We start from the raw sequence: 23,838 nt of genomic DNA on the forward strand, positions 1-23,838 counted from the left end.
TTCTCTCCTGGAGGCCCTCAGTCAGACCCATTGTTGACATGTGGCAAGAAGCTCCTCGGGGCGCTTCTTGCTTGGGCCTCTCTCCTGTAGGCGCTCAGTCAGACCGAGTGCTGACATGTGGCAAGACGCTCCTCGGGGCGCGTCTTGCTGGGGCCTCTCTCCTGGAGGTGCTCAGTCAAACCCAGTGTTGACATGTGTCAAGACGCTCCTCGGGCGTTTCTTGCTTGCGCCTTTCTCCTGGAGGCGCTCAGTCAGATCCAGAGGTGACATGTGGCAAGACGCTCCTCGAGCCTCTCTCCTGGAGGCGCTCAGTCAGACCCAGTGTTTACATGTGGCAAGACGCTCCTCGGGGCGCGTCTTGCTTGGGCCTCTCTCCTGGAGGTGCTCAGTCAGACCCAGTGTTGACATGTGGCAAGACGCTCCTCGGGGCGCGTCTTGCTGGGGCTTCTCTCATGGAGGCACTCAGTCAGACCCAGTGTTGACATGTGGCAAGATGCTCGTCGGGGCACGTCTTGCTTGGGCCTCTCTCCTGGAGGCGCTCAGTCAGACCCAGAGGAGACAAGTGTCAAGACCCTCCTCGGGGCGCGTCTTGCTTGGGCCTCTCTCCTGGAGGCGCTCAGTCAGACCGAGTGCTGACATGTTCAAGGACGCACATCCGGGCGCGGCTTGCTTGGGCCTCTCTCCTGGAGGCGCTCAGTCAGACCCAGTGTTGACATGTGGCAAGACGCTCCTCGGGGCGCGTCTTGCTTGGGCCTCTCTCCTGGAGGCGCTCAGTCAGACAGAGTGCTGACATGTGGCAAGACGCTCCTCGGGGCGCATCTTGCTTGGCCTTCTCTCCTGGAGGCCCTCAGTCAGACCCAGTGTTGACCTGTGGCAAGACGCTCCTCGGGGCGCGTCTTATTTGGACCTCTCTCCTGGAGGCCCTCAGTCAGACCCAGTGTTGACATGTGGCAAGACGCTCATCGGGGCGCGTCTTGCTTGGGCTTCTCTCCTGGAGGCCCTCAGTCAGACCCATTGTTGACATGTGGCAAGACGCTCCTCGGGGCACGTCTTGCTTGGGCCTCTCTCCTGGAGGCGCTCAGTCAGACCGAGTAGTGACATGTGGCAAGACGCTCCTCGGGGCGCGTCTTGCTTGGGCCTCTCTCCAGAAGGCCCTCAATCAGACCCAGTGTTGACATGTTGCAAGACGCTCCTCCGGGTGCGTCTTAATTGGGCCTCTCTCCTGGAGGCGCTCAGTCAGACCCAGTGTTGACATGTGGCCTGACGCTCCTCGGGGCGCGTGTTGCTTGGGCCTCTCTCCTGGAGGCGCTAAGTCAGACCAAGTGGTGACATGTTGCAAGACACTCCTCGGGGCGCGTCTTGCTTGGGCCTCTCTCCTGGAGGTGCTCAGTCAGACCGAGTGCTGACATGTGGAAAGACGCTCCTCGGGGCCCGTCTTGCTTGGGCTTCTCTCCTGGAGGCGCTCAATCAGACCCAGTGGTGACATGTGGCAAGACACTCCTCGGGGCGCGTCTTGCTTGGGCCTCTCTCCTGGAGGCCCTCTGTCAGACCCAGTGTTGGCATGTGGCAAGACGCTCCTCAGGGCGCTTCTTGGTTGGGCCTCTCTCCGGGAGGCGCTCAGTCAGATCCAGTGTTGACATGTGGCAAGATGCTCCTCGGGGCGCGTCTTGCTTGAGCTTCTCTCCTGGAGGCCCTCAGTCAGACCCATTGTTGACATGTGGCAAGACGCTCCTCGGGGCACGTCTTGCTTGGGCCTCTCTCCTGGAGGCGCTCAAACAGACCGAGTAGTGACATGTGGCAAGACGCTCCTCGGGGCGCGTCTTGCTGGGGCTTCTCTCATGGAGGCACTCAGTCAGACCCAGCATTGACATGTGGCAAGACGCTCCTCGGGGCGCGTCTTGCTTGGACCTCTCTCCCTGAGGCGCTCAGTCAGACCGAGTAGGGACATGTGGCAAGACGCTCCTCGGGGCGCGTCTTGCTTGGACCTCTCTCCCTGAGGCGCTGAGTCAGACCCAGTGTTGACATTTGGCAAGACACTCCTCGGGGCGCGTCTTGCTTGGGCCTCTCTCATGGAGGCCCTCTGTCAGACCCAGTGTTGACATGTGTCAAGACGCTCCTCGGGGGGCGTCTTGCTTTGGCCTCTCTCCTGGAGGCGCTCAGTCAGACTGAGTGCTGACATGTGGCAAGAAGCTCCTCGGGGCGCGTCTTGCTTTGGCTTCTTTCCCAGAGGCCCTCAGTAAGAACCATTGTTGACATGTGGCAAGACGCTCCTCGGGGCGCGTCTTGCTTGGGCCTCTCTCCAGAAGGCCCTCAATCAGACCCAGTGTTTACACGTGGCAAGACGCTCCTCGGGGCGCGTCTTGCTTGGGCCTCTCTCCTGGAGGCGCTCAGTCAGACTGAGTAGTGAAATGTGGCCTGACGCTCCTCGGGGCGCGTGTTGCTTGGGCCTCTCTCCTGGAGGTGCTCAGTCAGACCAAGTGGTGACATGTGGCAAGACAATCCTCGGGGCGTGTCTTGCTTGGGCCTCTCTCCTGGAGGCCCTCTGTCAGACCCAGTGTTGACATGTGGCAAGACACTCCTCGGGGCGCGTCTTGCTTGGGCCTCTCTCATGGAGGCCCTCTGTCAGACCCAGTGTTGACATGTGTCAAGACGCTCCTCGGGGCGCGTCTTGCTTGGGCCTCTCTCCTGGAGGCGCTCAGTCAGACTGAGTAGTGACATGTGGCCTGACGCTCCTCGGGGCGCGTGTTGCTTGGGCCTCTCTCCTGGAGGCGCTCAGTCAGACCATGTGGTGACATGTGGCAAGACACTCCTCGGGGCGCGTCTTGCTTGGGCCTCTCTCCAGAAGGCCCTCAATCAGACCCAGTGTTGACACGTGGCAAGACGCTACTCGGGGAGCGTCTTGCTTGGGCCTCTCTCCTGGAGGCGCTCAGTCAGACCGAGTGCTGACATAAGGCAAGACGCTCCTCGGGGCGCGTCTTGCTGGGGCTTCTCTCCTGGAGGCGCTCAGTCAGACCCAGTGCTGACATGTGGCAAGACGCTCCTCGGGGCGCGTCTTGCTTGGGCCTCTCTCCTGGAGGCGCTCAGTCAGACCCAGTGTTGACATGTGGCAAGACGCTCCTTGGGGCGCGTCTTGCTTGGGCCTCTCTCCTGGAGGCGCTCAGTCAGACCCAGTGTTGACATGTGGCAAGACGCTCCTCGGGGCGCGTCTTGCTTGGGCCTTTCTCCTGGAGGCGCTCAGTCAGACCCAGTGGTGACACATGGAAAGACGCTCCTCGTGGTGCGTCTTGCTTGGGCCTCTCTCCTGGAGGCGCTCAGTCAGACCCAGTGTTGACACGTGTCAAGATTCTCCTCGGGGCGCGTCTTGCTTGGGCCTCTCTCCTGGAGGCGCTCAGTCAGACCCAGTGTTGGCATGTGGCAAGACACTCCTCGGGGTGCGTCTTGGTTGGGCCTCTCTCCTGGGGGCGCTCATTCAGACCCAGTGGTGACATGTGGCAAGAAGCTCCTCGGGGCGCGTATTGCTTGGGCCTCTCTTCTGAATGCCCTCTGTCAGACCGAGTGTTGACATGTGGCAAGACTCTCCTCGGGGCGCGTCTTGCTTGGGCTTCTCTCATGGAGGCCCTCAGTCCGACCCAGTGTTGACATGTGTCAAGACGCTCCTCGGGGCGTGTCTTGCTTGGGCCGCTCTCCTGGAGGCGCTCAGTCAGACCCAGTGTTGACATGTGGCAAGACGCTCCTCTGGGCGCGTCTTGCTTGGGCTTCTCTCCTGGAGGCCCTCAGTCAGACCCATTGTTGACATGTGGCAAGACGCTCCACGGGGCACGTCTTGCTTGGGCCTCTCTCCTGGAGGCGCTCAGTCAGACCGAGTAGTGACATGTGGCAAGACGCTCCTCGGGGCGCGTCTTGCTTGGACCTCCCTCCTGGAGGCGCTCAGTCAGACCGAGTAGTGACATTTGGCAAGACGCTCCTCGGGGCGCGTCTTGCTTGGACCTCTCTCCTGGAGGCGCTCAGTTAGACCGAGTAGTGACATGTGGCAAGACGCTCCTCGGGGCGCGTCTTGCTGGGGCCTCTCTCCTGGAGGTGCTCAATCAGATCCAGTGGTGACACGTGGCAAGACGCTCCTCTGGGCGCGTCTTGCTTGGGCCTCTCTCCTGGAGGAGCTCAGTCAGACCCAGTGGTGACACGTGGCAAGACGCTCCTCGGGGCGCATCTTGCTTGGGCCTCTCTCCTGGAGGCGCTAAGTCAGACCCAGTGTTGACACGTGGCAAGACGCTCCTCGGGGCGCGTCTTGCTTGGGCCTCTCTCCTGGAGGCGCTCAGTCAGACACAGTGTTGACATGTGGCAAGACACTCCTCGGGGCGCGTCTTGCTTGGGCTTCTCTCATGGAGGCCCTCAGTAAGACCCATTGTTGACATGTGGAAAGAAGCTCCTCGTGGCGCGTCTTGCTTTGGCTTCTCTCCTGGAGGCCCTCAGTCAGACCCATTGTTGACATGTGGCAAGACGCTCCTCGGGGCGCGTATTGCTTTGGCTTCTCTCCTGGATGCCCTCTGTCAGACCCAGTGTTGACATGTGGCAAGACTCTCCTCGGGGAGCGTCTTGCTTGGGCTTTTCTCATGGAGGCCCTCAGTCAGACCCATTGTTGACATGTGGCAAGACGCTCCTCGGGGCGCGTCCTATTTGGGCCTCTCTCCTGGAGGCCCTCAGTCAGACCCAGTGTTGACATGTGGCAAGGCGCTCCTCAGGGCGCATCTTGCTTGGGCTTCTCTCCTGGAGGCCCTCAGTCAGACCCATTGTTGACATGTGGCAAGACGCTCCTCGGGGCACGTCTTGCTTGGGCCTCTCTCCTGGAGGCGCTCAGTTAGACCGAGTAGTGACATGTGGCAAGGCGCTCCTCGGGGCGCGTCTTGCTGGGGCCTCTCTCCTGGAGGCGCTCAGTCAGACCCAGTGCTGACATGTGGCAAGACGCTCCTCGGGGCGCATCTTGCTTGGGCCTCTCTCCTGGAGGCGCTCAGTCAGACTGAGTAGTGACATGTGGCCTGACGCTCCTCGGGGCACGTCTTGCTTGGGCCTCTCTCCTGGAGGCGCTGAGTCAGACCCAGTAGTGACATGTGGCAAGACACTCCTCGGGGCGCGTCTTGCTTGGGCCTCTCTCCTGGAGGCCCTCTGTCAGACCCAGTGTTGACATGTGTCAAGACGCTCCTCGGGGCGCGTCTTGCTTGGGCTTCTCTCCTGGAGGCCCTCAGTCAAACCCATTGTTGCTATGTGGCAAGACGCTCCTCGGGGCGCGTCTTGCTTGGGCTTCTCTCCTGGAGGCGCTCAGACAGACCCAGTGTTGACATGTGACAAGACGCTCCTCGGGGCGCGTCTTGCTTGGGCCTGTCTCCTGGAGGCGCTCATTCAGACCCAGTGGTGACATGTGGCAAGACGCTCCTCGGGGCGCGTATTGCTTGGGCCTCTCTCCTGAATGCCCTCTGTCAGACCGACTGTTGACATGTGGCAAGACTCTCCTCGGGGCGCATCTTGCTTGGGCTTCTCTCATGGAGGCCCTCAGTCCGACCCAGTGTTGACATGTGTCAAGACGCTCCTCGGGGCGTGTCTTGCTTGGGATTCTCTCCTGGAGGCCCTCAGTCAGATCCATTGTTGACATGTGGCAAGACGCTCCTCGGGGCACGTCTTGCTTGGGCCTCTCTCCTGGAGGCGCTCAGTCAGACCGAATAGTGACATGTGGCAAGACGCTCCTCGGGGCGCGTCTTGCTTGGACCTCTCTCCTGGAGGCGCTCAGTCAGACCGATTAGTGACATTTGGCAAGACGCTCCTCGGGGCGCGTCTTGCTTGGACCTCTCTCCTGGAGGCGCTCAGTTAGACCGAGTAGTGACATGTGGCAAGACGCTCCTCGGGGCGCGTCTTGCTTGGGCCTCTCTCCTGGAGGCGCTCAGTCAGACCGAGTGCTGACATAAGGCAAGACGCTCCTCGGGGCGCGTCTTGCTGGGGCCTCTCTCCTGGAGGTGCTCAATCAGACCCAGTGGTGACACGTGGCAAGACGCTCCTCTGGGCGCGTCTTGCTTGGGCCTCTCTCCTGGAGGCGCTCAGTCAGACCGAATAGTGACATGTGGCAAGACGCTCCTCGGGGAGCGTCTTGCTTGGACCTCTCTCCTGGAGGCGCTCAGTCAGACCGATTAGTGACATTTGGCAAGACGCTCCTCGGGGCGCGTCTTGCTTGGACCTCTCTCCTGGAGGCGCTCAGTTAGACCGAGTAGTGACATGTGGCAAGACGCTCCTCGGGGCGCGTCTTGCTTGGGCCTCTATCCTGGAGGCGCTCAGTCAGACCGAGTGCTGACATAAGGCAAGACGCTCCTCGGGGCGCGTCTTGCTGGGGCCTCTCTCCTGGAGGTGCTCAATCAGACCCAGTGGTGACACGTGGCAAGACGCTCCTCTGGGCGCGTCTTGCTTGGGCCTCTCTCCTGGAGGAGCTCAGTCAGACCCAGTGGTGACACGTGGCAAGACGCTCCTCGGGGCGCATCTTGCTTGGGCCTCTCTTCTGGAGGCGCTAAGTCAGACCCAGTGTTGACACGTGGCAAGACGCTCCTCGGGGCGCGTATTGCTTGGGCCTCTCTCCTGGATGCCCTCTGTCAGACCCAGTGTTGACATGTGGCAAGACTCTCCTCGGGGCGCGTCTTGCTTGGGCTTCTCTCATGGAGGCCCTAAGTCAGACCCATTGTTGACATGTGTCAAGACGCTCCTCGGGGCGTGTCTTGCTTGGGCCTCTCTCCTGGAGGCGCTCAGTCAGACCCAGTGTTGACATGTGGCAAAACGCTCCTCGGGGCGCTTCTTGCTTGGGCTTCTCTCCTGGAGGCGCTCAGTCAGACCCAGAGGAGACATATGGCAAGACACTCCTCGGGGCACGTCTTGCTTGGGCCTCTCTCCTGGAGGCGCTCAGTCAGACCGAGTAGTGACATGTGGCAAGACGCTCCTCGGGGCGCGTCTTGCTGGGGCTTCTCTCAAGGAGGCACTCAGTCAGACCCAGTGTTGACATGTGGCAAGACGCTCCTCGGGGCGCGTGTTGCTTGGACCTCTCTCCTGGAGGCGCTAAATTAGACCCAGTGTTGACATGTGGAAAGACGCTCCTCGGGGCGCGTCTTGCTTGGGCTTCTCTCCTGGAGGCCCTCAGTCAGACCCATTGTTGACATGTGGCAAGAAGCTCCTCGGGGCTCTTCTTGCTTGGGCCTCTCTCCTGGAGGCGCTCAGTCAGACCGAGTGCTGACATGTGGCAAGACGCTCCTCGGGGCGCGTCTTGCTGGGGCCTCTCTCCTGGAGGCGCTCAGTCAAACCCAGTGATGACATGTGTCAAGACGCTCCTCGGGCGTTTCTTGCTTGCGCCTCTCTCCTGGAGGCGCTCAGTCAGACCCAGAGGTGACATGTGGCAAGACGCTCCTCGGGCCTCTCTCCTGGAGGCGCTCAGTCAGACCCAGTGTTGGCATGTGTCAAGACCCTCCTTGGGGCGCGTCTTGCTTGGGCCTCTCTCCTGGAGGCGCTCAGTCAGACCGAGTGCTGACATGTTGCAAGACGCTCCTCGGGGCGCGTCTTGCTTGGGCCTTTCTCCTGGAGGCCCTCTGTCAGACCCAGTGTTGACATCTGTCAAGACGCTCCTCGGGGCGCGTCTTGCTTGGGCTTCTCTCCTGGAGGCCCTCAGTCATACCCATTGTTGTCATGTGGCTAGACGCTCCTCGGGGCGCGTCTTGCTGGGGCTTCTCTCAAGGAGGCACTCAGTCAGACCCAGTGTTGACATGTGGCAAGACGCTCCTCGGGGCGCGTGTTGCTTGGACCTCTCTCCTGGAGGCGCTAAATTAGACCCAGTGTTGACATGTGGAAAGACGCTCCTCGGGGCGCGTCTTGCTTGGGCTTCTCTCCTGGAGGCCCTCAGTCAGACCCATTGTTGACATGTGGCAAGAAGCTCCTCGGGGCTCTTCTTGCTTGGGCCTCTCTCCTGGAGGCGCTCAGTCAGACCGAGTGCTGACATGTGGCAAGACGCTCCTCGGGGCACGTCTTGCTTGGGCCTCTCTCCTGGAGGCGCTCAGTTAGACCGAGTAGTGACATGTGGCAAGACGCTCCTCGGGGCGCGTCTTGCTTGGGCCTCTCTCCTGGAGGCGCTCAGTCAGACCGAGTGCTGACATAAGGCAAGACGCTCCTCGGGGCGCGTCTTGCTGGGGCCTCTCTCCTGGAGGTGCTCAATCAGACCCAGTGGTGACACGTGGCAAGACGCTCCTCTGGGCGCGTCTTGCTTGGGCCTCTCTCCTGGAGGAGCTCAGTCAGACCCAGTGGTGACACGTGGCAAGACGCTCCTCGGGGCGCATCTTGCTTGGGCCTCTCTTCTGGAGGCGCTAAGTCAGACCCAGTGTTGACACGTGGCAAGACGCTCCTCGGGGCGCGTATTGCTTGGGCCTCTCTCCTGGATGCCCTCTGTCAGACCCAGTGTTGACATGTGGCAAGACTCTCCTCGGGGCGCGTCTTGCTTGGGCTTCTCTCATGGAGGCCCTAAGTCAGACCCATTGTTGACATGTGTCAAGACGCTCCTCGGGGCGTGTCTTGCTTGGGCCTCTCTCCTGGAGGCGCTCAGTCAGACCCAGTGTTGACATGTGGCAAGACGCTCCTCGGGGCGCTTCTTGCTTGGGCTTCTCTCCTGGAGGCGCTCAGTCAGACCCAGAGGAGACATATGGCAAGACACTCCTCGGGGCACGTCTTGCTTGGGCCTCTCTCCTGGAGGCGCTCAGTCAGACCGAGTAGTGACATGTGGCAAGACGCTCCTCGGGGCGCGTCTTGCTGGGGCTTCTCTCAAGGAGGCACTCAGTCAGACCCAGTGTTGACATGTGGCAAGACGCTCCTCGGGGCGCGTGTTGCTTGGACCTCTCTCCTGGAGGCGCTAAATTAGACCCAGTGTTGACATGTGGAAAGACGCTCCTCGGGGCGCGTCTTGCTTGGGCTTCTCTCCTGGAGGCCCTCAGTCAGACCCATTGTTGACATGTGGCAAGAAGCTCCTCGGGGCTCTTCTTGCTTGGGCCTCTCTCCTGGAGGCGCTCAGTCAGACCGAGTGCTGACATGTGGCAAGACGCTCCTCGGGGCGCGTCTTGCTGGGGCCTCTCTCCTGGAGGCGCTCAGTCAAACCCAGTGATGACATGTGTCAAGACGCTCCTCGGGCGTTTCTTGCTTGCGCCTCTCTCCTGGAGGCGCTCAGTCAGACCCAGAGGTGACATGTGGCAAGACGCTCCTCGGGCCTCTCTCCTGGAGGCGCTCAGTCAGACCCAGTGTTGGCATGTGTCAAGACCCTCCTTGGGGCGCGTCTTGCTTGGGCCTCTCTCCTGGAGGCGCTCAGTCAGACCGAGTGCTGACATGTTGCAAGACGCTCCTCGGGGCGCATCTTGCTTGGGCCTTTCTCCTGGAGGCCCTCTGTCAGACCCAGTGTTGACATCTGTCAAGACGCTCCTCGGGGCGCGTCTTGCTTGGGCTTCTCTCCTGGAGGCCCTCAGTCATACCCATTGTTGTCATGTGGCTAGACGCTCCTCGGGGCGCGTCTTGCTGGGGCTTCTCTCAAGGAGGCACTCAGTCAGACCCAGTGTTGACATGTGGCAAGACGCTCCTCGGGGCGCGTGTTGCTTGGACCTCTCTCCTGGAGGCGCTAAATTAGACCCAGTGTTGACATGTGGAAAGACGCTCCTCGGGGCGCGTCTTGCTTGGGCTTCTCTCCTGGAGGCCCTCAGTCAGACCCATTGTTGACATGTGGCAAGAAGCTCCTCGGGGCTCTTCTTGCTTGGGCCTCTCTCCTGGAGGCGCTCAGTCAGACCGAGTGCTGACATGTGGCAAGACGCTCCTCGGGGCGCGTCTTGCTGGGGCCTCTCTCCTGGAGGCGCTCAGTCAAACCCAGTGTTGACATGTGTCAAGACGCTCCTCGGGCGTTTCTTGCTTGCGCCTCTCTCCTGGAGGCGCTCAGTCAGACCCAGAGGTGACATGTGGCAAGACGCTCCTCGGGCCTCTCTCCTGGAGGCGCTCAGTCAGACCCAGTGTTGGCATGTGTCAAGACCCTCCTTGGGGCGCGTCTTGCTTGGGCCTCTCTCCTGGAGGCGCTCAGTCAGACCGAGTGCTGACATGTTGCAAGACGCTCCTCGGGGCGCGTCTTGCTTGGGCCTTTCTCCTGGAGGCCCTCTGTCAGACCCAGTGTTGACATCTGTCAAGACGCTCCTCGGGGCGCGTCTTGCTTGGGCTTCTCTCCTGGAGGCCCTCAGTCATACCCATTGTTGTCATGTGGCTAGACGCTCCTCGGGGCGCGTCTTGCTTTGGCCTCTCTCCTGGAGGCGCTCAGTCAGACCGAGTGCTGACATGTGGAAAGACGCTCCTCAGGGCGCGTCTTGCTTGGGCTTCTCTCCTGGAGGCGCTCAGAAAGACCCAGTGTTGACATGTGACAAGTCTCTCCTCGGGGCGTGTCTTGCTTGGGCCTCTCTCCTGGAGGCGCTCAGTCAGACCCAGTGTTGACATGTGGCAAGACGCTCCTCGGGGCGTGTCTTGCTTGGGCCTCTCTCCTGGAGGCCCTCTGTCAGACCCAGTGTTGGCATGTGGCAAGACGCTCCTCAGGGCGCGTCTTGGTTGGGCCTCTCTCCTGGAGGCGCTCAGTCAGACCCATTGTGACATGTGGCAAGCCCTCAGTCAGACCCATTGTTGACATGTGGCAAGACGCTCCTCGGGGCACGTCTTGCTTGGGCCTCTCTCCTGGAGGCGCTCAAACAGACCGAGTAGTGACATGTGGCAAGACGCTCCTCGGGGCACGTCTTGCTGGTGCTTCTCTCATGGAGGCACTCAGTCAGACCCAGTGTTGACATGTGGCAAGACGCTCCTCGGGGCGCGTCTTGCTTGGACCTCTCTCCCTGAGACGCTCAGTCAGACCCAGTGTTGACATTTGGCAAGACAGTCCTCGGGGCGCGTCTTGCTTGGGCCTCTCTCATGGAGGCCCTCTGTCAGACCCAGTGTTGACATGTGTCAAGACGCTCCTCGGGGCGCGTCTTGCTGTGGCTTCTCTCATGGAGGCACTCAGTCAGACCCAGTGTTGACATGTGGCAAGATGCTCGTCGGGGCACGTCTTGCTTGGGCCTCTCTCCTGGAGGCGCTCAGTCAGACTGAGTAGTGACATGTGGCCTGACGCTCCTCGGGGCGCTTGTTGCTTGGGCCTCTCTCCTGGAGGCGCTCAGTCAGACCAAGTGGTGACATGTGGCAAGACACTCCTCGGGGCGCGTCTTGCTTGGGCCTCTCTCCTGGAGGCGCTCAGTCAGACCGAGTGCTGACATGTGTCAAGACGCTCCTCGGGGCGCGTCTTGCTTGGGCTTCTCTCCTGGAGGCCCTCAGTCATACCCATTGTTGACACGTGGCAAGACGCTCCTCGGGGCGCGTATTGCTTGGGCCTCTCTCCTGGATGCCCTCTGTCAGACCCAGTGTTGACATAAGGCAAGACGCTCCTCGGGGCGCGTCTTGCTGGGGCCTCTCTCCTGGAGGTGCTCAATCAGACCCAGTGGTGACACGTGGCAAGACGCTCCTCTGGGCGCGTCTTGCTTGGGCCTCTCTCCTGGAGGAGCTCAGTCAGACCCAGTGGTGACACGTGGCAAGACGCTCCTCGGGGCGCATCTTGCTTGGGCCTCTCTTCTGGAGGCGCTAAGTCAGACCCAGTGTTGACACGTGGCAAGACGCTCCTCGGGGCACGTATTGCTTGGGCCTCTCTCCTGGATGCCCTCTGTCAGACCCAGTGTTGACATCTGTCAAGACGCTCCTCGGGGCACGTCTTGCTTGGGCTTCTCTCCTGGAGGCCCTCAGTCATACCCATTGTTGTCATGTGGCAAGACGCTCCTCGGGGCGCGTCTTGCTTTGGCCTCTCTCCTGGAGGCGCTCAGTCAGACCGAGTGCTGACATGTGGAAAGACACTCCTCAGGGCGCGTCTTGCTTGGGCTTCTCTCCTGGAGGCGCTCAGAAAGACCCAGTGTTGACATGTGACAAGTCTCTCCTCGGGGCGTGTCTTGCTTGGGCCTCTCTCCTGGAGGCGCTCAGTCAGACCCAGTGTTGACATGTGGCAAGACGCTCCTCGGGGCGTGTCTTGCTTGGGCCTCTCTCCTGGAGGCCCTCTGTCAGACCCAGTGTTGACATGTGGCAAGACGCTCCTCAGGGCGCGTCTTGCTTGGGCCTCTCTCCTGGAGGCCCTCTGTCAGACCCAGTGTTGGCATGTGGCAAGACGCTCCTCAGGGCGCGTCTTGGTTGGGCCTCTCTCCTGGAGGCGCTCAGTCAGACCCATTGTGACATGTGGCAAGCCCTCAGTCAGACCCATTGTTGACATGTGGCAAGACGCTCCTCGGGGCACGTCTTGCTTGGGCCTCTCTCCTGGAGGCGCTCAAACAGACAGAGTAGTGACATGTGACAAGTCTCTCCTCGGGGCGCGTCTTGCTTGGGCCTCTCTCCTGGAGGCGCTCAGTCAGACCCAGTGCTGACATGTGGCAAGACGCTCCTCGGGGCGCGTCTTGCTTGGGCCTCTCTCCTGGAGGCGCTCAGTCAGACCCAGTGTTTACATGTGGCAAGACGCTCCTCGGGGCGCGTCTTGCTTGGGCCTCTCTCCTGGAGGCGCTCATTCAGACCCAGTGGTGACATGTGGCAAGACGCTCCTCGGGGCGCGTATTGCTTGGGCCTCTCTCCTGAATGCCCTCTGTCAGACCGACTGTTGACATGTGGCAAGACTCTCCTCGGGGCGCATCTTGCTTGGGCTTCTCTCATGGAGGCCCTCAGTCCGACCCAGTGTTGACATGTGTCAAGACGCTCCTCGGGGCGTGTCTTGCTTGGGATTCTCTCCTGGAGGCCCTCAGTCAGATCCATTGTTGACATGTGGCAAGACGCTCCTCGGGGCACATCTTGCTTGGGCCTCTCTCCTGGAGGCGCTCAGTCAGACCGAATAGTGACATGTGGCAAGACGCTCCTCGGGGCGCGTCTTGCTTGGACCTCTCTCCTGGAGGCGCTCAGTCAGACCGATTAGTGACATTTGGCAAGACGCTCCTCGGGGCGCGTCTTGCTTGGACCTCTCTCCTGGAGGCGCTCAGTTAGACCGAGTAGTGACATGTGCAAGACGCTCCTCGGGGCGCGTCTTGCTTGGGCCTCTCTCCTGGAGGCGCTCAGTCAGACCGTGTGCTGACATAAGGCAAGACGCTCCTCGGGGCGCGTCTTGCTGGGGCCTCTCTCCTGGAGGTGCTCAATAAGACCCAGTGGTGACACGTGGCAAGACGCTACTCTGGGCGCGTCTTGCTTGGGCCTCTCTCCTGGAGGAGCTCAGTCAGACCCAGTGGTGACACGTGGCAAGACGCTCCTCGGGGCGCATCTTGCTTGGGCCTCTCTTCTGGAGGCGCTAAGTCAGACCCAGTGTTGACACGTGGCAAGACGCTCCTCGTGGCGCGTATTGCTTGGGCCTCTCTCCTGGATGCCCTCTGTCAGACCCAGTGTTGACATGTGGCAAGACTCTCCTCGGGGCGCGTCTTGCTTGGGCTTCTCTCATGGAGGCCCTAAGTCAGACCCATTGTTGACATGTGTCAAGACGCTCCTCGGGGCGTGTCTTGCTTGGAACTCTCCTGGAGGCGCTCAGTCAGACCCAGTGTTGACATGTGGCAAGACGCTCCTCGGGGCGCTTCTTGCTTGGGCTTCTCTCCTGGAGGCGCTCAGTCAGACCCAGAGGAGACATATGGCAAGACACTCCTCGGGGCACGTCTTGCTTGGGCCTCTCTCCTGGAGGCGCTCAGTCAGACCGAGTGCTGATATGTGGCAAGACGCTCCTCAGGGCGCGTCTTGCTGGGGCCTCTCTCCTGGAGGTGCTCAGTCAGACCCAGTGTTGACATGTGGCAAGACGCTCCTCGGGGCGCGTCTTGCTGGGGCCTCTCTCCTGGAGGTGCTCAGTCAGACCCAGTGTTGACATGTGGCAAGACGCTCCTCGGGGCGCGTCTTGCTGGGGCTTCTCTCATGGAGGCACTCAGTCAGACCCAGTGTTGACATGTGGCAAGATGCTTGTCGGGGCACGTCTTGCTTGGGCCTCTCTCCTGGAGGCGCTCAGTCAGACCCAGAGGAGACATGTGTCAAGACCCTCCTCGGGGCGCGTCTTGCTTGGGCCTCTCTCGTGGAGGCGCTCAGTCAGACCGAGTGCTGACATGTTGCAAGACGCTCCTCCGGGCGCGTCTTGCTTGGGCCTCTCTCCTGAAGGCGCTCAGTCAGACCCAGTTTTCACATGTGGCAAGACGCTCCTCGGGGCGCGTCTTGCTTGGGCCTCTCTCCTGGAGGCGCTCAGACAGACCCAGTGTTGACATGTGACAAGACCCTCCTCGGGGCGCGTCTTGCTTGGGCCTCTCTCCTGGAGGCGCTCAGACAGACCCAGTGTTGACATGTGACAAGACCCTCCTCGGGGCGCGTCTTGCTTGGGCCTCTCTCCTGGAGGCGCTCAGTCAGACCCAGTGTTGACATGTGGCAAGACACTCCTCGGGGCGCGTCTTGCTTGGGCCTCTCTCCTGGAGGCGCTCAGTCAGACCCAGTGGTGACACGTGGAAAGACGCTCCTCGGGGCGCTTCTTGCTTGGGCCTCTCTCCTGGAGGCGCTCAGTCAGACCCAGTGTTGACACGTGGCAAGACGCTCCTCGGGGCGCGTCTTGCTTGGGCCTCTCTCCTGGAGGCGCTCAGTCAGACCCAGTGTTGGCATGTGGCAAGACACTCCTCGGGGCGCGTCTTGGTTGGGCCTCTCTCCTGGAGGCGCTCATTCAGACCCAGTGGTGACATGTGGCAAGACGCTCCTCGGGGCGCGTATTGCTTGGGCCTCTCTCCTGAATGCCCTCTGTCAGACCGAGTGTTGACGTGTGGCAAGACTCTCCTCGGGGCGCATCTTGCTTGGGCTTCTCTCATGGAGGCCCCCAGTCCGACCCAGTGTTGACATGTGTCAAGACGCTCCTCGGGGCGTGTCTTGCTTGGGCCTCTCTCCTGGAGGCGCTCAGTCAGACCCAGTGTTGACATGTGGCAAGACGCTCCTCCGGGCGCGTCTTGCTTGGGCTTCTCTCCTGGAGGCCCTCAGTCAGACCCATTGTTGACATGTGGCAAGACGCTCCTCGGGGCACGTCTTGCTTGGGCCTCTCTCCTGGAGGCGCTCAGTCAGACCGAGTAGTGACATGTGGCAAGACGCTCCTCGGGGCGCGTCTTGCTTGGACCTCCCTCCTGGAGGCGCTCAGTCAGACCGAGTAGTGACATTTGGCAAGACGCTCCTCGGGGCGCGTCTTGCTTGGGCCTCTCTCCTGGAGGCGCTCAGTCAGACCGAGTAGTGACATGTGGCAAGACGCTCCTCGGGGCGCGTCTTGCTTGGACCTCCCTCCTGGACGCGATCAGTCAGACCCAGTGGTGACACGTGGCAAGACGCTCCTCGGGGCGCATCTTGCTTGGGCCTCTCTCCTGGAGGCGCTAAGTCAGACCCAGTGTTGACACGTGGCAAGACGCTCCTCGGGGCGCGTCTCGCTTGGGCCTCTCTCCTGGAGGCGCTCAGTCAGACACAGTGTTGACATGTGGCCAGACACTCCTCGGGGCGCGTCTTGCTTGGGCTTCTCTCATGGAGGCCCTCAGTAAGACCCATTGTTGACATGTGGATAGAAGCTCCTTGGGGCGCGTCTTGCTTTGGCTTCTCTCCTGGAGGCCCTCAGTCAGACCCATTGTTTACATGTGGCAAGACGCTCCTCGGGGCGCGTATTGCTTGGGCCTCTCTCCTGGATGCCCTCTGTCAGACCCAGTGTTGACATGTGGCAAGACTCTCCTTGGGGCGCGTCTTGCTTGGGCTTCTCTCATGGAGGCCCTCAGTCAGACCCAGTGTTTACATGTGTCAAGACGCTCCTCGGGGCGTGTCTTGCTTGGGCCTCTCTCCTGGAGGCGCTCAGTCAGACCCAGTGTTGACATGTGGCAAGACGCTCCTCGGGGCGCTTCTTGCTTGGGCTTCTCTCCTGGAGGCCCTCAGTCAGACCCATTGTTGACATGTGGCAAGACGCTCCTCGGGGCACGTCTTGCTTGGGCCTCTCTCCTGGAGGCGCTCAGTCAGACCGAGTAGTGACATGTGGTAAGACGCTCCTCGGGGCGCGTCTTGCTGGGGCTTCTCTCATGGAGGCACTCAGTCAGACCCAGTGGTGACATGTGGCAAGACGCTCCTCGGGGCGCGTGTTGCTTGGACCTCTCTCCTGGAGGCGCTCAGTCAGACCGAGTAGTGACATGTGGCAAGACGCTCCTCGGGGCGCGTCTTGCTTGGGCCTCTCTCCTGGAGGCGCTCAGTCAGACCCAGTGTTGACATGTGGCAAGACACTCCTCGGGGCGCGTCTTGCTTGGGCCTCTCTCCTCGAGGCGCTCAGTCAGACCGAGTGCTGACATGTGGCAAGACGCTCCTCGGGGCGCATCTTGCTTGGGCTTCTCTCCTGGAGGCCCTCAGTCAGACCCAGTGTTGACATGTGGCAAGACGCTCCTCGGGGCGCGTCTTATTTGGGACTCTCTCCTGGGGGCCCTCAATCAGACCCAGTGTTGACATGTGGCAAGACGCTCCTCGGTGCGCGTCTTGCTTTGGGCTTCTCTCCTGGAAGCCCTCAGTCAGACCCATTGTTGACATGTGGCAAGACGCTCCTCGGGGCACGTCTTGCTTGGGCCTCTCTCCTGGAGGCGCTCAGTCAGACCGAGTAGTGACATGTGGCAAGACGCTCCTCGGGGCGCGTCTTGCTTGGACCTCCCTCCTGGAGGCGCTCAGTCAGACCGAGTAGTGACATGTGGCAAGACGCTCCTTGGGGCGCGTCTTGCTTGGGCCTCTCTCCTTGAGGTTCTCAGTCAGACCCAGTGTTGACATGTGGCAAGATGCTTCTCGGGGCGCGTCTTGCTTGGGCCTCTCTCCTGGAGGCGCTCAGTCAGACCCAGTGTTCACATGTGGCAAGACGCTCCTCGGGGCGCGTCTTGCTTGGGCCTCTCTCCTGGAGGCGCTCAGTCAGACCGAGTGCTGACATGTGGCAAGACGCTCCTCGGGGCGCGTCTCATTTGGGCCTCTCTCCTGGAGGCGCACAGTAAGACCGAGTGCTGACATGTGGCAAGACGCTCCTCGGGGCGCTTCTTGCTTGGGCTTCTCTCCTGGAGGCCCTCAGTCAGACCCATTGTGGCAGCCCAATGTGGCAAGATGACCCATATGTGGCAAGATGCTCCTCGGGGTGCATCTTGCTTGGGCCTCTCCCCTTGAGGCCCTTTGTCAGACCCAGTGTTGATATGTGGCAAAACGCTCCTCCAGGCGCGTCTTGCTTGGGCCTCTCTCCTGGAGGTGCTCAGTCAGACCCAGTGTTGACATGTGGCAAGACGCTCCTCAGGGCGCGTCTTGCTTGGGCCTCTCTCCTGGAGGCGCTCAGTCAGACCGAGTGCTGACATGTGGCAAGACGCTCCTCGGGGCACGTCTTGCTTGGGCTTCTCTCCTGGAGGCGCTCAGAAAGACCCAGTGTTGACATGTGACAAGACGCTCCTCGGGGCGCGTATTGCTTGGGCCTCTCTCCTGGAGGCGCTCAGTCAGAACCAGAGGTGACATGTGGCAAGACGCTCCTCGGGGCGCGTCTTGCTTGGGCCTCTCTCCTGGAGGCCCTCTGTTAGACCCAGTGTTGACATGTGGCAAGACGCTCCTCCGGGCGCATCTTGCTTGGCCCTCTCTCCTGGAGGCCCTCAGTCAGACCCATTGTTGACATGTGGCAAGACGCTCCTCTGGGCGCGTCTTGCTTGGGCCTCTCTCCTGGAGGTGCTCAGTCAGACCGAGTGCTGACATAAGGCAAGACGCTCCTCGGGGCGCGTCTTGCTGGGGCCTCTCTCCTGGAGGCGCTCAGTCAGACCCAGTGCTGACATGTGGCAAGACGTTCCTCGGGGCGCGTCTTGCTTGGGCCTCTCTCCTGGAGGCGCTCAGTCAGACTGAGTAGTGACATGTGGCCTGACGCTCCTCGGGGCACGTCTTGCTTGGGCCTCTCTTCTGGAGGCGCTCAGTCAGACCGAGTGGTGACACGTGGAAAGACGCTCCTCGGGGCGCGTCTTGCTTGGGCCTCTCTCCTGGAGGCGCTCAGTCAGACCCAGTGTTGACACGTGGCAAGACGCTCCTCGGGGCGCGTCTTCCTTGGGCCTCTCTCCTGGAGGCGCTCAGTCAGACCCAGTGTTGGCATGTGGCAAGACACTCCTCGGGGCGCGTCTTGCTTGGACCTCTCTCCCTGAGGCGCTCAGTCAGACCCAGTGTTTACATTTGGCAAGACACTCCTCGGGGCGCGTCTTGCTTGGGCCTCTCTCATGGAGGCCCTCTGTCAGACCCAGTGTTGACATGTGTCAAGACGCTCCTCGGGGGGCGTCTTGCTTTGGCCTCTCTCCTGGAGGCGCTCAGTCAGACCGAGTGCTGACATGTGGCAAGAAGCTCCTCGGGGCGCGTCTTGCTTGGGCTTCTCTCCCGGAGGCCCTCAGTAAGAACCATTGTTGACATGTGGCAAGACGCTCCTCGGGGCGCGTCATGCTTGGGCCTCTCTCCAGAAGGCCCTCAATCAGACCCAGTGTTGACACGTGGCAAGACGCTCCTCGGGGCGCGTCTTGCTTGGGCCTCTCTCCTGGAGGCGCTCAGTCAGACTGAGTAGTGACATGTGGCCTGACGCTCCTCGGGCCGCGTGTTGCTTGGGCCTCTCTCCTGGAGGCGCTCAGTCAGACCAAGTGGTGACATGTGGCAAGACAATCCTCGGGGCGTGTCTTTCTTGGGCCTCTCTCCTGGAGGCCCTCTGTCAGACCCAGTGTTGACATGTGGCAAGACACTCCTCGGGGCGCGTCTTGCTTGGGCCTCTCTCCTGGAGGCCCTCTGTCAGACCCAGTGTTGACATGTGGCAAGACGCTCCTCGGGGTGCGTCTTAATTGGGCCTCTCTCCTGGAGGCCCTCTGTTAGACCCAGTGGTGACACGTGGAAAGACGCTCCTCGGGGCGCGTCTTGCTCGGGCCTCTCTCCTGGAGGCGCTCAGTCAGACCCAGTGTTGACACGTGGCAAGACGCTCCTCGGGGCGCGTCTTCCTTGGGCCTCTCTCCTGGAGGCGCTCAGTCAGACCCAGTGTTGGCATGTGGCAAGACACTCCTCGGGGCGCGTCTTGCTTGGACCTCTCTCCCTGAGGCGCTCAGTCAGACCCAGTGTTTACATTTGGCAAGACACTCCTCGGGGCGCGTCTTGCTTGGGCCTCTCTCATGGAGGCCCTCTGTCAGACCCAGTGTTGACATGTGTCAAGACGCTCCTCGGGGGGCGTCTTGCTTTGGCCTCTCTCCTGGAGGCGCTCAGTCAGACCGAGTGCTGACATGTGGCAAGAAGCTCCTCGGGGCGCGTCTTGCTTGGGCTTCTCTCCCGGAGGCCCTCAGTAAGAACCATTGTTGACATGTGGCAAGACGCTCCTCGGGGCGCGTCATGCTTGGGCCTCTCTCCAGAAGGCCCTCAATCAGACCCAGTGTTGACACGTGGCAAGACGCTCCTCGGGGCGCGTCTTGCTTGGGCCTCTCTCCTGGAGGCGCTCAGTCAGACTGAGTAGTGACATGTGGCCTGACGCTCCTCGGGCCGCGTGTTGCTTGGGCCTCTCTCCTGGAGGCGCTCAGTCAGACCAAGTGGTGACATGTGGCAAGACAATCCTCGGGGCGTGTCTTTCTTGGGCCTCTCTCCTGGAGGCCCTCTGTCAGACCCAGTGTTGACATGTGGCAAGACACTCCTCGGGGCGCGTCTTGCTTGGGCCTCTCTCATGGAGGCCCTCTGTCAGACCCAGTGTTGACATGTGTCAAGACGCTCCTCGGGGCTCGTCTTGCTTTGGCCTCTCTCCTGGAGGCGCTCAGTCAGACTGAGTGCTGACATGTGGCAAGAAGCTCCTCGGGGCGCGTCTTGCTTGGGCTTCTCTCCTGGAGGCGCTCAGAAAGACCCAGTGTTGACATGTGACAAGACGCTCCTCGGGGCGCGTATTGCTTGGGCCTCTCTCCTGGAGGCGCTCAGTCAGAACCAGAGGTGACATGTGGCAAGACGCTCCTCGGGGTGCGTCTTAATTGGGCCTCTCTCCTGGAGGCCCTCTGTTAGACCCAGTGTTGACATGTGGCAAGACGCTCCTCCGGGCGCATCTTGCTTGGGCCTCTCTCCTGGAGGCCCTCAGTCAGACCCATTGTTGACATGTGGCAAGACGCTCCTCGGGGCGCGTCTTGCTTGGGCCTCTCTCCTGGAGGCGCTCAGTCAGACCCAGTGGTGACATGTGGCAAGACACTCCTCGGGGCGCGTCTTGCTTGGGCCTCTCTCGTGGAGGCCCTCTGTCAGACCCAGTGTTGACATGTGTCAAGACGCTCCTCGGGGCGCGTCTTGCTTGGGCTTCTCTCCTGGAGGCCCTCAGTCAGACCCATTGTTGACATGTGGCAAGGCGCTCCTCGGGGCGCGTCTTTCTTGGGCTTCTCTCCTGGAGGCGCTCAGACAGACCCAGTGTTGACATGTGACAAGACCCTCCTCGGGGCGCGTCTTGCTTGGGCCTCTCTCCTGGAGGCGCTCAGTCAGAACCAGAGGTGACATGTGGCAAGACGCTCCTCGGGGCGCGTCTTGCTTGGGCCTCTCTCCTGGAGGCCCTCTGTCAGACCCAGTGTTGACATGTGGCAAGACGCTCCTCCGGGCGCATCTTGCTTGGGCCTCTCTCCTGGAGGCCCTCAGTGAGACCCATTGATGGCATGTGGCAAGACGCTCCTCGGGGCGCGTCTTGCTTGGGCCTCTCTCCTGGAGGCGCTCAGTCAGACCCAGTGTTGACATGTGGCAAGACGCTCCTCGGGGCGCGTCTTGCTTGGGCCTCTCTCCTGGAGGCGCTCAGTCAGACCCAGTGTTGACATGTGGCAAGACACTCCTCGGGGCGCGTCTTGCTTGGGCCTCTCTCCTGGAGGCGCTCAGTCAGACCCAGTGGTGACACGTGGAAAGACGCTCCTCGGGGCGCGTCTTGCTTGGGCCTCTCTCCTGGAGGCGCTCAGTCAGACCCAGTGTTGTCATGTGGCAAGACACTCCTCGGGGCGCGTCTTGGTTGGGCCTCTCTCCTGGAGGCGCTCATTCAGACCCAGTGGTGACATGTGGCAAGACGCTCCTCGGGGCGCGTATTGCTTGGGCCTCTCTCCTGAATGCCCTCTGTCAGACCGAGTGTTGACGTGTGGCAAGACTCTCCTCGGGGCGCATCTTGCTTGCGCTTCTCTCATGGAGGCCCTCAGTCCGACCCAGTGTTGACATGTGTCAAGACGCTCCTCGGGGCGTGTCTTGCTTGGGCCTCTCTCCTGGAGGCGCTCAGTCAGACCCAGTGTTGACATGTGGCAAGACGCTCCTCCGGGCGCGTCTTGCTTGGGCTTTTCTCCTGGAGGCCCTCGGTCAGACCCATTGTTGACATGTGGCAAGACGCTCCTCGGGGCACGTCTTGCTTGGGCCTCTCTCCTGGAGGCGCTCAGTCAGACCGAGTAGTGACATGTGGCAAGACGCTCCTCGGGGCGCGTCTTGCTTGGACCTCCCTCCTGGAGGCGCTCAGTCAGACCGAGTAGTGACATTTGGCAAGACGCTCCTCGGGGCGCGTCTTGCTTGGGCCTCTCTCCTGGAGGCGCTCAGTCAGACCGAGTAGTGACATGTGGCAAGACGCTCCTCGGGGCGCGTCTTGCTTGGACCTCCCTCCTGGAAGCGCTCAGTCAGACCCAGTGGTGACACGTGGCAAGACGCTCCTCGGGGCGCATCTTGCTTGGGCCTCTCTCCTGGAGGCGCTAAGTCAGACCCAGTGTTGACACGTGGCAAGACGCTCCTCGGGGCGCGTCTCGCTTGGGCCTCTCTCCTGGAGGCGCTCAGTCAGACCCAGTGTTGACATGTGGCAAGACACTCCTCGGGGCGCGTCTTGCTTGGGCTTCTCTCATGGAGGCCCTCAGTAAGACCCATTGTTGACATGTGGATAGAAGCTCCTCGGGGCGCGTCTTGCTTTGGCTTCTCTCCTGGAGGCCCTCAGTCAGACCCATTGTTTACATGTGGCAAGACGCTCCTCGGGGCGCGTATTGCTTGGGCCTCTCTCCTGGATGCCCTCTGTCAGACCCAGTGTTGACATGTGGCAAGACTCTCCTCGGGGCGCGTCTTGCTTGGGCTTCTCTCATGGAGGCTCTCAGTCAGACCCAGTGTTTACATGTGTCAAGACGCTCCTCGGGGCGTGTCTTGCTTTGGCCTCTCTCCTGGAGGCGCTCAGTCAGACCCAGTGTTGACATGTGGCAAGACGCTCCTCGGGGCGCTTCTTGCTTGGGCTTCTCTCCTGGAGGCCCTCAGTCTGACCCATTGTTGACATGTGGCAAGACGCTCCTCGGGGCACGTCTTGCTTGGGCCTCTCTCCTGGAGGCGCTCAGTCAGACCGAGTAGTGACATGTGGTAAGACGCTCCTCGGGGCGCGTCTTGCTGGGGCTTCTCTCATGGAGGCACTCAGTCAGACCCAGTGGTGACATGTGGCAAGACGCTCCTCGGGGCGCGTGTTGCTTGGACCTCTCTCCTGGAGGCGCTCAGTCAGACCGAGTAGTGACATGTGGCAAGACGCTCCTCGGGGCGCGTCTTACTTGGGCCTCTCTCCTGGAGGCGCTCAATTAGACCCAGTGTTCACATGTGGCAAGACGCTCCTCGGGGCGCGTCTTGCTTGGGCCTCTCTCCTGGAGGCGCTCAGTCAGACCCAGTGTTGACATGTGGCAAGACGCTCCTCGGGGCGCGTCTTGCTTGGGCCTCTCTCCTCGAGGCGCTCAGTCAGATTGAGTGCTGACATGTGGCAAGACGCTCCTCGGGGCGCATCTTGCTTGGGCTTCTCTCCTTGAGGCCCTCAGTCAGACCCAGTGTTGACATGTGGCAAGACGCTCCTCGGGGCGCGTCTAATTTAGGCCTCTCTCCTTGAGGTTCTCAGTCAGACCCAGTGTTGACATGTGGCAAGATGCTCCTCGGGGCGCGTCTTGCTGGGGCTTCTCTAATGGAGGCGCTCAGTCAGACCCAGAGGAGACATTTGTCAAGATGCTCCTCGGGGCGCGTCTTGCTTGGGCCTCTCTCCTGGAGGCGCTCAGTCAGACCGAGTGCTGACATGTGGCAAGACGCTCCTCCGGGCGCGTCTTGCTTGGGCCTCTCTCCTGGAGGCGCTCAGTCAGACCCAGTGTTCACATGTGGCAAGACTCTCCTCGGGGCGCGTCTTGCTTGGGCCTCTCTCCTGGAGGCGCTCAGTCAGACCGAGTGCTGACATGTGGCAATACGCTCCTCGGGGCGCGTCTTGCTTGGGCTTCTCTCCTGGAGGCCCTCAGTCAGACCCATTGTTGACATGTGGCAAGACGCTCCTCGGGGCGCGTCTCATTTGGGCCTCTCTCCTGGAGGCGCACAGTAAGACCGAGTGCTGACATGTGGCAAGACGCTCCTCGGGGCGCTTCTTGCTTGGGCTTCTCTCCTGGAGGCCCTCAGTCAGACCCATTGTGGCAGCCCAATGTGGCAAGATGACCCATATGTGGAAGGATGCTCCTCGGGGTGCATCTTGCTTGGGCCTCTCCCCTTGAGGCCCTCTGTCAGACCCAGTGTTGACATGTGGCAAAACGCTCCTCCAGGCGCGTCTTGCTTGGGCCTCTCTCCTGGAGGCGCTCAGTCAGACCCATTGTTGACATGTGGCAAGAGGCTCCTCAGGGCGCGTCTTCCTTGGGCCTCTCTCCTGGGGAGGCGATCAGTCAGACCCAGTGTTGACATGTGTCAAGACGCCCCTCGGGCGTTTCTTGCTTGGGC

This window comes from Nothobranchius furzeri, chromosome 17 (assembly GCF_043380555.1).
Source record: "Nothobranchius furzeri strain GRZ-AD chromosome 17, NfurGRZ-RIMD1, whole genome shotgun sequence".
Lineage (NCBI taxonomy): Eukaryota > Metazoa > Chordata > Actinopteri > Cyprinodontiformes > Nothobranchiidae > Nothobranchius > Nothobranchius furzeri.